This window comes from Chanodichthys erythropterus, chromosome 11 (assembly GCF_024489055.1).
Source record: "Chanodichthys erythropterus isolate Z2021 chromosome 11, ASM2448905v1, whole genome shotgun sequence".
In the NCBI taxonomy this organism is placed as follows: Eukaryota; Metazoa; Chordata; class Actinopteri; order Cypriniformes; family Xenocyprididae; genus Chanodichthys; species Chanodichthys erythropterus.
In genome coordinates this window covers 26461400-26478021 of record NC_090231.1, presented here as the reverse complement: position 1 = coordinate 26478021, position 16622 = coordinate 26461400, and positions in this window count along the sequence as shown.

Below are 16622 nucleotides of genomic sequence, written 5' to 3'. Positions count from 1 at the left end.
TGGTAGATTGGACGCCTGTCATAGAATTTGATTACGTATATCTGTGCGCATAAACCATAGACTGTAAAAAAATGGCATAAACTCAAAAATGTCATAATAAGAGTCCCATGCAACATGACGGGAGCCACCATGCCATAGGTTGTTTCGTTTGGGTTTATTATCACGTCAGATCAGCTAGACGCACAGAATGTTGGAAAACAATTAAAGACACCGTAACAACATCATCAAATTTTATGAGACATCGCACCCACAAAGGTTAGTCACATTAACTCACTAGCTATTATACTGTGGTGTAGCTGCATGGCTCATTTGAATTGCCAGCCTGTTAAAATATGAACAAAAAAATCTAGACTTTAAACCTAGCACTACGTTTTATGAATATTTTCGTATACTTTGCAGCTTTTCTATTTCTTAATTTGTGTCCATAAGAGAGAGAAAGAGATGTTAATCCATGTATTACTTAAAGCTCATATTTTAATGTATCACATTCAGCATGTGTAGAGTTTTCAACTGACATTCTTAAACATTGCGAAGTTTGATATTTTCTGATAATGACTGTCGTCACTAACAACGAAGCTGTATAACAAACCGTGACTTACTGGCGCCATCTTGTGTCCGTTTAGCGACCGTATTTAAAATGATTACTCGTGTTGCCAGGACGACTGTTTTGTACATTGTAATGGATTATAAAGTAACAAACTGGATGTACATTATCCCTTACATCATAGGACCTTAATTTCAAATAAAACAGATTATAGAAAGATCATATAATTTGGTCTATATATAATACAACTAGGATAAAATATAGGATTTGATTATGAGAATTTTTTTTTTTTTAATGACTCGAGACAAGACTCGTACTCGTGACAAAAGACTTAAGACTTGACTCAGACTCCAGTGATAAAGACTTCAGACTTGACTCGGACTCCAGATAAAAGACTCGTGAACATCTCTGGTTGTTAAATAACACTCTGCATCTAGATCCTACTTTTCTCCGTTTCTGTATTCATCGCCGTTACAGATATTATGAACATGGTCAGTGCATCTTATGTGTAAGGGTTCCCACAATATTCTGATATCACTTACTGATGTGAAGAAAGCGAGATTTCCCAGCTCAGAATTTTTCACAGTGAAAGGACTAAAAGTTATGATTAGAAGTCCTCAAGAGTATGACTCAATCAGAGCCATGTAGTGAAGCTCACTTAGAAACCCAATTATCTTTCTATATTATGCCTAAGTCCCCTCTGACAATCACTGGCCCAGTGTCCCAGCTCTTTAAGAGGACCCTTTTCAATAGGAGATTCCCTTCAATAGTACTTCAAACTCAGTTCCAATCCAGCTGATAATCATGTCTTTGCACCGTTACCCTCCTAAGAAATAGGCTGAGTCAAACCAAAAAAAGATGACAAAGAGAATCTAATATGTAAGCACAGTTTGGTATATACAATCTTAGTGTGGAAATGATTAAGACACATATATATAACAGCTATAATACAGTATGTCCACCTATACAAGAGATATTCAGAGAGCAAATTGGGCCTGTCTGAAATCCTAGGCTGTGTGACTTTCCTTTTTGCAGACTAGGATGTATATTTCCAATAAATATCTTTAAGCATAGTGCAAAATATCTGACATAGTTTGTTGGTATTAAATCAGAAGGTCTTTAGATAATCTAAGCACTTCTGGGTTTACCAGCAGCATTTCTGAAAATGAGCTGCTTTTAAAAGTACCTGTGTGATCAATAGGTGTCTGCACAGGTAGCCAGTTTTACTCCTTAAAAACAATGGTGAACCCTGGTGCTTTTTGGCTTGGATGACTTCCAGAAGAGGCATGTGGGATGTGATCCAGGTCTCCTTGAGATGGCTTACTGAAGTGAGGCTTGTGTTCTCCCATCTGAATGTGCAGGCTGTAATGAGAGGGGAGCAGATTGCAGCAGTAGCGTCTCATGTCTGGCCAGGACCCCTGCTTGCTTTGATCTCTTATAAAACACAAACAAGCTTTTTAAACATGGTGCTACAAGGCAGGGACTCTCACCATGTTCTCCACTGCAATGGACCTAGTGAATAGAGGAAACATGAATAGGAGTTTACACACACGAGCGTTCCCACTCTCCCAGTGCCTTGCTGGAATATGGATGGGGCTCTTTATGAAGCATCTTTCATGCCCTCACCAGACAAAAAAGAGGTTGATTTTATAATTGTTAAAATTTAAAAATAATGTTAACAAAATGTATTATTAATTTTATTGTCATTACATAGCAAGGTTTATATAAAAACATACATAACATTTACACAATTACATGAAATTAAAAGTATAGACTTTTTTTAAAAATCAACACACTACTATTGAAAAGTTGAAGTTTTTTGGAAATAAATTAATACTTTTATTCAGCAAGAATGCATTAAATTTATCAAAAGTTACAGTAAAGACCTTTATAATGTTTCAAATAAATGCTGTTCTTTTGATTTATTACGGGCCCGAGCACTGATGGTGTGAGGACCCTATTGTAATTGAAAGTCAATTATTCTTCTTTTCCAAAATGAATCGCGTTTTTGAGGACCTAAACATGCTCGAAAACTTTGCACACGTGTCAGAAGTGGTGAAAATTTGATATGGGTTTCAGAATTAGGTGTGGCAAAATGGCTCGATAGCGCCACCTACAAAATTATTTTCAATTAAGAAATGATAAGAAAGTGCTACGTTTCACGTACAGTTATGAAATTCGGTAGATACAATAGCCCAATACCTACAAAAAAGCCCCTCGGAAAATCTGAAAACCCAACAGAAAGTGAGATATTTTGAATTTTCTCTGCAAAATTTGTTCAGTTTTTGTCATTTCCAGACATTGTATTTTAATGAACTCCTCTTAGAGATTTTATTAGATCAACATTATATTTGGTCAACACGTTTTTGCTTCGCGAGCCAGTTAGCTAAATTCTAGTGTATAACTCACTTCTCCAAAAAACATCTATGAATAGACAAACAGTTATAAATATATATTAAACTCTACCATTACAAAAATGCTACTACTCAGTCATGTATTCGGCTACAGTAAAGCTTTAATCAGGATAAAACCGTATATTGAAAGCTAGCAAACAGCAGTGACAGCTTATCTAAACACTTTGACACAAATAAAAAAAAATGAAATACCATTCATAAACGTCCTTTAAAAGCCGCGATTGCAGCTTGACCCTCTTCATCTGGGTCTGATTCGGGCTCAATTTGATACAGCAATATAGACACCATTATTTACATTTTCACTGAAGCAACGGATGGGGGCGTGGCGTTTCCGGACGCTTCAGCGAATCACGATACACTGGGCCAGATACCAACCTGCTAACCAATCTGAGCACATTGCGTATTTCAGAGGGAGTGGCTTCATAGAAGCAGGAAGTCAAACGAGCTGTTCATATGACAATGGAAACAGAGGTGAAAAATAAAGGTAAAATATATGAAAAATACAGCATTAAGACATGTTAAACTGTGCCCCAAAAACACAATCAAGCCTAAAAAAAAAAACAAAGAAACACCCCTTTAAGTTGTTTTCACTATTCTGTATTTCTCCATTTTCTGTATTTTTGATCAAATGCAGAGCACAAAAGACTGGCAAAATGTTTCAACATCAAAAAAAAAAATCTTACAGACCTCAAACTTTTGGAGAGTAGGGAAAATTGTGTAGTTAAAAGATTTTCATTTCAGAATTTAAATTTCCTGATAATTCACCTCCATGTCATCCAAGATGTTCATTTCTTTCTTTCTTCAGTCAAAAAGATTTTTCTCCATATAGTGGACTTCAAACCTTACCAAATTGCAGTTTCATTGCAGCTTCAAAGGGCTCTACACAATCCCAGCCGAGGAATAAGGATCGTATCTAGCAAAATGATCAGTCATACTTTTTAACCACAAATACTCATCTTGCACTAGCTCTGCGATGCACCATGCATTACGTAATCATGTTGGAAAGGTCACGGAAGTACCGTGGGTGAAAAACTCAAAATCGTCTGACATCATTGTTTTAACTTGTTTTGTAAAGGCCGTTTGACTTAGTCTTTGCACATTCGCTTTGTAAACACTTGCTTGGTACTTCCGTCTACGTCACACGTGACCTTTCCAACATGATTACATAATGTGTGGCGCATCGCAGAATTAATGCAAGACCAGCATTTGTGGTTAAAGGGTAGATAATCATTTCGCTAGATACAACCCTTACTCCTCGGCTGGGATCGTGCAGAGCCCTTTGAAGCTTCACTGAAACTGCAATTTGGACCTTCAAATCGTTGATAACCATTGAAGTCCACTATTTGGAGAAAAATCCTGGAATGTTTTCCTCAAAATTCCTCAGAATCTATTTTTGACTGAAGAAAGAAAGACATGGGCATGAGTAAATTATCAGGAAATTTTAATTCTGAAGTGGACTAATCCTTTAAAGTAACATTGGATGCAATATAACATGAATTCATGCATATGTACAGTATATTTGGTTACACCAGGTTATTTAACACCCAAGGTGACTTCCACATGTTGAGGAAGTCAGAGTTAGATAAGGGAAATCTCCTGATCTGAATAAGAATCTCCTCTCATTACACTTCAAGATCTCAAATGGTTATTAACCATAGAGGAAGCACAAGGAGGGGCTGACAACACAAACAAGGAGAAAGAAAAAAACAGACTGACATTTCACAAGCTTTCATCCCTGTCCCATCATGCATCAGGGGACACTTCTGGCATTTTGTCTCCTCTTTTTTCCTCGTTTTCATCAGTGTCGTCGACGGAGGTCACCTCCGTGACCCCAATATTGCAAACTGTCACTCAGAGTAAGTGAGTTTATCAACACACATCTAATCGGCCAGCCTCTCCGCAGGGAATTTAACCATCTGCATACTGAGATTGGCTTTTCCCTCCCTTTCCTGCTTGGAGTCGAGGAGGCGTCGCCCCGTGCTCGCATAATTATCAACGATAAAGAGCGGCGCTAACAAGAATGTCATGGTATATTAGTGTCACAGACACATTTAGACACCTAAATGATATGGATTCTGTAGTTGAAAGTCAGAGGTCAACGATAACATGGGAGGCTTAAGAGGGTATTTACAGTTCTGAAACTTAACAAATTATCATATATGGTAAGATCTTTGCAAACAAGCAGCAGTATATATGTATATAAGCCCGAAGAACTAAAAACACAATCTGACTCGAAAATCCCGAAAAGAACGATGTGGAATCGGCAGAAACGTGCTTAGGTGTAATTTAGGCAATAATTATGTTCCTGTGGCCTTTTTCTGCACGTGCCAGATAATTGGTAGGTTTTACAATACGCTGCTGACCTTATTCTCCCCCCTACTGTTGCAAGTGAGCTCTTTTTTTTTTTTTATAAGCTTTTTTGTGAGACCATGTGCTGTCACCGTGTAGGTGTATGTGCATGTGTTTCTGTGTTTGTGACATTGAAACAGCAGGCTCCATATTGTCCTTCATCTGTTTATGTTAATTATGGCTTTTGTACCTTCTCAGCACAGGAGGCTAGTCGGCCCGAAAGGTTCAAACGCTTTATAGGGTAACATCTGCACTAGTAAAGCCCTTTGTATCAAGCATGCGTGTGTTTTCCTTTTCTTATATAAAGGATGAAATATCATGTGCTTGTCACAGCAAAATCCCTTCCTATGTTCATTGTACAAAAATTCAATAACGTGTTATTAAAAATGCTCGCAGCCATTGTAAAGACGACCCGCATGTTTAGACCGAGGTGGAGAGATGATAACGCATTTTAATGAGAGTGTGATTCACGGCAAGAAAAAGGTGGATAAAAGACTGAAAAACAAAATGTGTCATGCGGAACAATAAGCTGCAACAACTATATCTGCATTCTGACAGAGTTACATAAAACACTGGAAAGGGCTGCTCAGACTCTGTGTTCATTTCGGCTAAATGTGGAGGACATGTCTGTGTGTAACTTTGCTCTTCATATTGACAACCAAAGTGGTCCACTAAGGGTCTCATCCAGTTTCACATTTGCCATTACATAGGCACATCCTTCTCTCTCCGTACTTCAGATGTTTTTTCCTCTCATTTCATACCTATTCATCCCAAATTTTCCTATCTCTCCTATCTGACTGTCCTTTCTCCCTCCTCCTGCTACATCCCTCTCTTTTCCCCTCTCTTAGTGCCTTGTCATTCATCAGTGGCTAATCTCTTAGGTTAGTGGAGGTCAGGTAAGATCAAGAGGCCAACTCCCTGGTGCTCCTGCTGAACAAATAACAGATAGTGAACTCTGAACCTCGCCTTTGCATGAGAATCAACATCATTTTTCTGCAGCTGGTTACCACAGCAACCAGGACTCTGCCAAATGCCTGCCCTAGGGTTTGAGACACCCCTCTCTTTCTTTCTCTCCCTCTCTCTCTCTCACTTACTTCCCTCTCATCTGCATCACAGATGAGTCCTCTCTCTACTCTGCACAAAAAAGAGGGGGGAAAAAATCATTCATCCATAATTCATTGTGTGTGTGTCCCACCCCCCTTCCGGCACGACAGCCCATCCTAGTAACAGGAACCTAGCAACAGCAACAACTCTCCACTAGGCTTTCAGCCTATGGGGAACTTTCAAATCTCATCAAATTCAGCCAATAGGGTGAGAGAGGAGGGGAGAGGAGGGAAGGGGAGAATAGTGTGTTTCTAGACAACTGTGTAGCACAGTCATGGTGTGTTCCAATCGTTCAATAGTGCCCTGCCAAGTGAACTTCAAATGGGATTCATCTTAAGTGAGTATAAATCACATAAGATATGTCCATTACAATGCATGAACGTGGGTTACACAACTGTAAAGAAGACACATCATATTTATTTTTATATTAAACTTTGCAACATTTTCACTAAATAAAAGGATTTCAGGCATGTTGATTTATAATTAATGATTTATGTTTTTTGTTATAAATTGCTATTATTATATACATATTAATGTAATTATTATGTTCTTTATTAATTATATCATTGTAATTTATATAATAATATGTAACATTTATATAATAATTTTATATATAGTATAATGTTATCATACTCAAAACAACTAATCTGCAGCGTTTCTAATGTTTGATGACTTTGCAAGACATTCAATAAAAGATTTGTCCTTGAGCTGATAGGACCAATAATAAAGCAAGTCCAATATTTTTATTTTAAATAAATACATATTGAAATATCTTATAGTAGGACTATTTAAGCTCTTACAGGAACACACAACACTAGTACAGAATAATGAATTCTGATCATTTATCTTTTCTGGGCCACTTGACCTATTGACATATGCAGTGAACCATATGACAAAGAGACCAGAGCAATGCACATTAACAATTATCCTGTCCAATGATGGAAAATTAAAGCCCTGCATTTGTCAAACTGAACGTGAAGATTTCTGAAGAACCCAAAAAATGTGTTCCAGGTCTGTTCTGATCAGCCAGACAGCAGGGAAAAACAATGCTAAATGCAAATATCAAAAGGCGTTTATTATGAAAGGATTATAAATGTGTACATTATCTTGACAAATGAGGTCCTACATGAGGTGCAGGAGGTACAGATGTTGCAGTGTACACTGGTCCATCGGCTACAGTAGGACATAAATGAAGAATCTTGGTCAGCTTATATAACCAAACATCTAAACATCAGAGAGAGTTTGTTCACTATTTTGGGTTCCAGCCAGTATAACTTTGGTCATATTTGATCTATGGTGTTTTTGGCAGCCAGCTGTCCAGCAACTGGTGCTAGCCAAGCAGTTACATGCAGTTATTATAGTCTATGTCTTACAAGAGATCTTTTTCACCATGAAATGTGAAGCTGGCTTGAGGATTTTTTTTATTATATACTGTTGTAGCCTTTGAGTTGATCATGTTCTCTCTGTATGCAGCAAAAATCCAGAGGATATATCTGTAAGAAAATAAAATGTTAGCACTATTAGCATTAGTCATTTGCATAATTTCTTTGGAGTGACCCTCCAGGTTGTCTTTTTTACACAGCGTCAATTTTAGCCTATTCAGTCCTGGCAAGTTGTATTCTCTGGGTATAGTATAAGATACAATGGAAAGCTGACTGTATATTAAATTAAATTGCTGAAAGACTTACAAACAATATTTTAAAACATTTATGATAATGAAAAAACATTTACTAATAATGTGCTGTTCATGAGAGACTTGGAAAACAAAGAAGCAATGAATCACATTTTAAACTAAAGTATTCAGATAATGCCATTAGAATGAGTTCCTCAAATGCATGAAACTATAGGTTACTGGAAAAGTATGGTCTGGACGCACATCAAGGATTTGATGCTTTCAGCTAGGTAAGGAACATGTCCTGATTTTGCCAGGTTAGTTGTGTTACTGAAACAACATTTTTGTCTGAAAATTTAATCTTAAGAGATTTAATCCTGAGAACGATGACCACCCTAATAGTGCACATTTTAGCTGAGCGATTTGGAACTGAGGCATCCAAGCCTGCTCCATCGGCATGTGCTCCAAGCCGCAGAGCAAGGAAAATCCAGCGCTTCAAGGAAGAACTCAGGCTGCTTAAGAGGCAATACAAGTCAGCAGGGGAAGTCGAGAGAGCTGGTCTAGCAGATCTGAGAGCAATCTTAAGGAAACAACTGTTGACCTTACGGAGGGCAGAGTTCCACAGAAGGAGGCGGAAGGAGAGAGATAGGAAGAGGGCAGCATTCTTGGCCAACCCATTTAAGTTGAGCAAACAGCTCCTTGGCCAAAAGAGGGATGGCCGCCTGACCTGCTCCAAAGATGCCATAAACGACCACCTCGAGGCCACCTACAGTGACTCCATGAGAAATCAACTGCTGGGTCCATGTGCTGTGCTTAAAAAAAACACCACCAGAGCCTTCATCAGAGTTCGACCTGAAGGTGCACCACCTAAAGGAAGTGGAGGAAGTGGTGAGGAGAGCAAGATTGAGCTCAGCACCAGGCCCAAGTGGAGTGCCCTACAAGGTGTATAAGAACTTCCCAAATCTATTACATCAGCTTTGGAGGGTACTGAAGGTGATCTGGAGGAGAGGGAAGATCGCCCAGCCATGGCGTTATGTTGAGGGAGTGTGCATACCAAAAGAGGAGAAGTCTGAGAATATCGACCAGTTTCGGGTCATCTCCTTGCTTAGTGTGGAGAGTAAAATCTTCTTTAGCATTGTGGCTAAGAGGCTTTCCAACTTCCTGTTGAGTAATAAGTACATTGACACGTCGGTGCAAAAGGGAGGTATACCAGGAGCTCCCGGTTGTCTGGAACTCACGGGCATGGTAACCCAGCTTATCAGGGAAGCAAGAGAAGGCATAGGGGACCTGGCTGTACTGTGGCTGGACCTCACCAATGTCTATGGCTCAATACCCCACATGCTGGTGGAGGTCGCAGTGGAGAAGTACTATGTACCGCAGAAGGTGAAAGATCTCATCCTGGACTATTACAGCAAGTTCAGCCTGAGAGTCTCCACAGGCCAGCTTACATCTGACTGGCACCAGCTGGAGGTGGGGATAATCACTGGCTGTACCATCTCAGTGACCCTCTTTGCGCTGGCAATGAATATGCTGGTCAAGGCAGCTGAAACAGAGCGCAGAGGCCCTCTCAGCAAGTCTGGAGTAAGGCAACCTCCCATAAGAGCCTTCATGGACGATCTCACAGTTACAACAACGGAGGTACCAGGAGCCAGGTGGATCCTACAGGGGTTGGAGAGACTCATGGTATGGGCACACATGAGCTTCAAACCTGCAAAATCCAGGTCCTTGGTTGTAAAGAAGGGGAAGGTTACAGACAGATTCCGCTTCAGGCTGGGAGAATTTCATCAGTCACTGAGAAACTAGTAAAGAGCCTTGGAAAGGTCTTCAAATGCAGCCTGAATGACAGAGACTCCATTAAGACAACCGGTTCTGACTTGGAGGGATGGTTGAGAAAGTCTGGGCTCCCTAGAATATTCAAGGCCTGGGTCTACCAGCATGGAATCCTCCTAAGAATCCTCTGGCCTCTGCTTATCTATGAGGTCCCCATGACTGTGGTGGAAGGTTTTGAGCAAAAGGTGAGCAGCTATTTACGCAGATGGTTGGGTCTACCTCGCAGCCTAAGTAACATCGGGCTATATGGGAACACCAACAAGCTTAGGTTCCCCTTTAGCTCAGTAAGAGAGGAGTTCATCATTGCAAGGGCACAGGAACACCTGCAGTACTCTGGATCCAGAGATGCCAAAGTGTCTGGTACAGGGATTGCTGTGAGGACAGGGAGGAAGTGGAGGGCAGCAGAGGCATTCCAGCAAGCGGAGTCTCAGCTGCAGCACAAGGCCATCCTTGAGACAGTAGCGCAAGGCAGAGCTGGACTTGGAAGCCTAAGAGTGACTCTGCCAGTGGAAGGGAGAGGCAGAGGCTGGTACAGGAGGAGGTGCAAGCTTCAGTCGAGGAAGAGCGAACCAGCAGAACAGTGGCCATGCGGCAGCAAGGTTTCTGGATGAAGTGGGAGCAGGCGATGGAGCAGAGTGTCACCTGGAAGGACAAATCAAGTTCTTGATTCAGGGGGTCTATGATGTCCTCCCAAGTCCATCCAACCTGTGTAGATGGGGCAAAATAGAAACACCTGCATGCCCCCTTTGTTCCAAAATAGGGACAATGGAACACATCCTGAGCAGCTGCCCCAAGGCGCGGGGTGAGGGCCAGTATTGATGGAGACACGACCAGGTCCTCAAATCCATCGCTGAGGCAATCAGCAAGGGGATCAAGGACAGCCGTCATACCCAAGGCCATTCACTTTGTCCGGGAGGAACAAAAGCCAGAGAAAGCATCGAAAAACTGCTCTGTAGGTTTGCTCTCTACAGCTCAGGACTGGGTAATGACAGTTGACCTGGAAAGGCAGCTGAAAATTCCAACACACATTACACAGTCCAAGATGAGACCTGACATCATCTTGGTCACTGAGGGCACGAAACAACTGATCTTGCTGGAGCTGACAGTGCCCTGGGAGGAGAGGATGGAGGAGGCTCAAAAGAGAAAGAGGGAGAAATATAAAGAACTGGTGGAGGACAGTCAGAGGAATGGAAATGGAGGACCAGTTGCATGCCAGTAGAGGTGGTCAGCAGGGGATTTGCCAGCCACTCCCTGAGCAAGGCCTACAGTACGCTGGGCATAACAGGTGCTAACCAAAGAAGAGCCATAGGCAACAACGTGGAGGCAGCAGAAAAACCATCCAGATGGCTCTGGGTGAAGAGGGGAGAGCCATGGGGGCAGTAGAATGCCATTTGGTCACAGGCCGGGGTCTGATTAGCCTCGGTCTCGTCGCCAGGACGAGGGTGTCTGTTTTAAGACTCATTGAAAAGAAAAATATATATTTTGTGTCCAAGGTTGTCCAAGGTTGTGCATCAGAAGATGTTTCTGTAAACTAAACATATCCCAACCCCTAAACTTAACCCTAAATAGGTTATCCCTAAAATCAAAGAGAAATTATATAAATAACACTGATGTTGAAGCACCTAACTTTGGCTGTAAGCCTAAACTTGACATAAACTGTAAACTTGTCCCTCAAATCTGATTGTTGTTCCAGATCTGATTGCTGAAATGTTGTTCCAGAATCAACAAGATGTTATTTCAGGAGCATGTTGTATTTCAGGAGCATGATGTACTTGGTGAAATCAGGTTCTGTAGATTCATTCTTTAATAAAGCATGCGGAAGGTGCAGATTTTTATGACTCCAACTCTATGGGGAAGATGTTCAATTGAGAAAAATGATGGAATCAGGAAAATCAACAACCAAAGAGCTTCAAAAAGGTAAAATCACAAGTAAATATTGTTCCAGAATATTGAAGTACTAAAACATAAATAAGTAGACATGAGCTTAGCAGGTCTGCAGGAATTACAATACAATAATTATGGGCAGGTGGTTGTAGACAAAAATCCAACATCAAAGAGGCTCAAATGTCTGTCATTCATGCATCACAGCAGACAAATGAAACCAAAGCAACAATTCAATTAAAAAAAAAAAAAAAAAAAAAAACACACACAGCCATTACAGACAAATGTCATTGACAGTCATTTTATTAAAAAAAAAAAAAAAAAAAAAAACATTTTGTTTAATTCCAGTCTATTATTATATTATTGTTATTATTATTATATTATTATTATTTAGTTGTTATTTGTCAATAATTTCAGATTTACTGCCCCCTACATGAAATGTGAATTTTCAGTGATATGACTCGTTTGTGGTTTATTGTTGCTGTGAGAACTCAAAGTGTTGCTGTTATCATGTCAATCATCACAATTTCATGAGTGACCAGTGTTCCATACAATAATTGACTCGACTCTTCTGGTGCAGCGTAGTGGAAATTGTGAGAAAATTAAGTACAAAATTAAATCTTGAGGAAGTGGTACACATCAGGACAAAGCAATTTTGATATGATCCACCTTTATGCTAAATATATTTAAAGCTTTTGGAACTCAAAATTATGTTTTAATATAATATACTAAAATGTAATATTTATAATTATTTACTTAACTATAATACTATAATGGTATACTATACTTAATACTATACCGGAAGCTCACATAAAAACTGACATTTTAGTAGAAATATGTAGGCAGTAGGTATACATACAGTCTGTTGAGGGATTCAATCACACATTTAAATACAGTTGTCAATCATAAACCTTGCATATACACATGGTTCTTTGCTCGTGATCATTGCTCTATTAAGTAAAAATTACAATAGCAGACAAAACTTTTACATAATTGATAAGATCATTTGAATCGATTTTGCTTATTTGTTTTCATAAACAGTTTCAAAGGAAATCTATGAAATAATGTATGTTATAGAAAGAAAAAACTCCAGTCAAATTAGAACCTTCAGGTCATCAGACCAGATCTTTCACTTCTAATGCTGTAACACACAACAGAGTTCCACAATCCTGCACAATACACCAACCCCTGGTTTCACATACAAGGTTTAAGCTATTAAGCATGTTTGAGCTGTTTTAACTGAAAGCAACTTGTACTGACATATCTTAAAATATGTCAGTGCCATTGTTTTGTCTGAAGATGCGCACCAGTAATGTTTTTTAAAGGGTATGTTTATAAAAGCTACTCAAATGCCCTAATTGAACTAAGGCCTAATCCTGGCTTAGGCTAAGCCCTGTCTGTGAAACTGGGCCTAAATGTTTAAAATCCTTTTAGGTTAGACTTTTGATGGTCCACTTTTGACAACTGTAAGTAACTTTGCAACTACATGTCAGATAACTCCCATTAGAGTATTAGTTGACTTTAGTAGACTGTTAGGTTAGGGTTAGGTATGTTAGGGTTACAGTTAGTAGAATAAATTGACATGTAGTTGCAAAGTTACTTATAGTCAGTAGAATGTCTGTTGGAGGACTGTCAAAATAAAGTGTTAGCAGATATTAAACAGATAGTCTACTATACTCTAATGAGAGTTAATTGACATGTAGTTTCAAAGTTACTTATAGTAAGTAGAATGTATAAAGTGGACTGTTGAAATTTAAAGTGTTACCTCTTTTTATCTTTTAAGATAGCATTTTATCTTTGAATATTTAATATCCCTGAAGCATACAGTATGTTACTGAGAAATGTGGTCACTCACAGATCAGACTTCCCATAGCAGTGTAGCACTCTAGCTGTTCCTCCACACCACCAATTGAGCTGTGGCCACGGCAGGCCGTTTCCCCTTGGATACATAAAACAGGCAGCTAATTACTGTGTTAAACCCATTCATAAATCATGTCTGCTCATATTGAACTAATGCCACATGAGATGCTGTGTCAACGTTTTCTTTTGCATGAGTGTGTTAACTACGAGACATGCAAAAACAAATTAATGCAATGCTTGCTATTAAGGATCAGTAAATAAAAGCATAACTGAACACACAAGCACAGATAACACTGTTTAGGGAGTTTTTAGGGCCTTTATTCCATGAGTTGGCTTAATGGCTTAATGAAGTTGTTCATTATAATGTGATAATTTGGGTATAATCTTAACACTGGTAAAGAGAAAATGACCTTACAGATTTTAAGCCTGCATATTTGCTGACTTTTTTTTTCTTATATAATATATATAATGGGGAACGCCTCACCTTGACCAGTGTCTGAAGCACGTGTTAAAATGCTACAATTGTATTGGACGGTGACAGCCTGACATCACTACTCGTGCAACTGTGTGGTATAAAAGGACCTGAAAGGACCATACAGGCAGCCCAGATGCATGGCAATGAGACGCAGTGTCTTGTTCCCCTTCTCAGGGAATCAAGGTTACATTTGTAACCCAAGATGTTCCCCTTCAAATGGGAACAAATGCCCACTCCGCCATGCTGAAGGGAATGCATGCCATATTGGCTGTGACTAAGCACAAGAAAAATAACTCGAATGGCCTGACTACCAGAGTTGAATTCCCCAAAGGTGCACACCAGTAATAGACAGTAGACATTACTCCCTATGGCCACTGCCCAAGCTACAATCTTACCATTCACCTCGCAAGGTCAAACGGAAGGACTTGACCACACGCAGAGTTTAAAGGCTTTGAATCATAATCCTAAGAAAAATTCCTTTAAGGGAATATGGCCAGGGACAAAAAAGGGACCCTGGCCTGTCATCTTAAAGGGGGATCTAAACGTCAACCCCTTAAACCACCAGGGAGGCCAACTTTGTTCCATCTTAACCTAATCAGCCTACAACCTGTCTGCTTAACAGAATCTCTATAGTTCTCCTCTATCAGAGGCCTCCAATGAGAAGGAGTGCATAATGACAATAACCGAAACACATCAGATTTCAGAGACGGGCGTCCTGGGGAGCAAGACTCAACATAACAACCCTCCAAGTGAGGGGAGTGACACTGCTCATCCCAAAAAGGAATCTCCAGGACCTACAAAGCATAAAAATCACTCTGGGGAAGCTGAGTACCCTCAATGAGGGGAGTACCTAACAAACTCTTCTAAAACAAGTCTATCAGGAAGACTTGATACTACCTATCAGGAAGACTTCAACCTGATACTACCTCACTTTTAAGAGGCCACAGGAAAGCCTATCGTTATCCAGCCCTGGGAAGCACAGTACTCTGCAGATCGACCATTGTAAACAAGGGGAGTACTAAATAGCCGCGTTTCCACTGCCGGGCCAAAGGCGGGCATGCTAGTGCGTGCCAGGGCCGGTCACGTTTCCACTGTCACTTCTGGGGCTTGATCGTGCCTCTTCTGTGCTTCCTCAGTGCCAAAGGCACGGGTTTTTCAGCCCGCCGAAAACCTTGGTCCAAAGCGGGCCAGCTGGGGCTTGAGGCGCGGTCGAGGTGAAAGGCCGAGCTAATCGTAGTCAGGTGATGGTCTACACGCTGAAATGGGTTGGGTTGTGTGACGTTTGATCAAGGGAGGTGTGTTTAAGGGCGGTTTTTAGATCAGTGCTGCGGAGCTAGTGGACCGACAGTGGAAACGCAATTTGATTTTGGCCTCGGTGCCTAAGGTCTGTGGCATTAGGCCCAGCCCGGCATGCTGTTTGTCCTGGCTCGCACTGGCCCAACAGTGGAAAAGTGGCTAATAAGTATAATCAAGGACAGAGTGCACAGATAGTCATGTGTGTCATCAGGTGTCAAAAATCTTGCACACAGATCCGCACACTTCTTGAAATGCTTATCACAAGACATACTGAATTGCTTTCTTACTGTATTTCAAACAAAACAGTCCCTGAAGACGAAGAAGAGGATGACATGTTTTCTAGGTGCCCTTTTATACCTCATGGTCGCACTAGTAGTGACGACATAGGCTGTAGCCAGCCAATACAAATGTTGCATTTTAACACATGCTTCAGACACCGGTCACACTGAGGTGTTCCTCATTAGTGTCCTAGGATGCAGTGCGAGTTCCCATTGGAAAGGGAACTTTAAGAAATAATATTTGGGCAGGTACAAGGATGCATCTAGTGTCAGTGTGGTCCAGACCTGTTACAGTATATATTTAAGCTATACAAAGACAGATACAGTAGGTAATAAAAGCGGTTTCACATGGAAAATATCATGTGTGTCTCTATGCTAAAGAGATGTCTGATGATGGTTGAAACCAACTGGGGCTATAATTTAGAAGCAAATTGTCCTCAGGCAGAGACAGAGGAAAGGTGGGGAGTAAAGAGACGTAAGGGAAAAAAAAGAGAATAGACTCGGAGAAAAGATCTCACAGGAGAGCTGTGTGTTAGAGCATTGTTTACCTGAGATGGGTCGATGTGTGGGAGGTGAGGGGGTAGACTACTCTCCGTATCTGTCTTTCCTTCATTCTCCATCTCACAAAGACAATGTTTTTTTTTAACATTGTAAGCCTACGGCAGTGATTGCTATCTGTTGACCAGACTGTCTTAGTCATCACCCAGTTTACAACAGATGATTCTAAATCAGTTTTCAGAATATGCCAAATGCCTGTTGGTAAGCTTTAAATGGAGCATAATGTTTGTCTATAGTGTAAAACATTTGTGACAACTTTTATTCACATTTTAATTATCTGCTGAACTGTGGTCTTAAATGCTGTAATTGACCAATCATAATCATTTTCTTAAGACAGTCATATAATGATAAAGCAGTAAGTCATGTGAGGCAGTGTTTAATGAAACTAAGTATGAATTCAGAGCCTGGAGAAAATATTCTT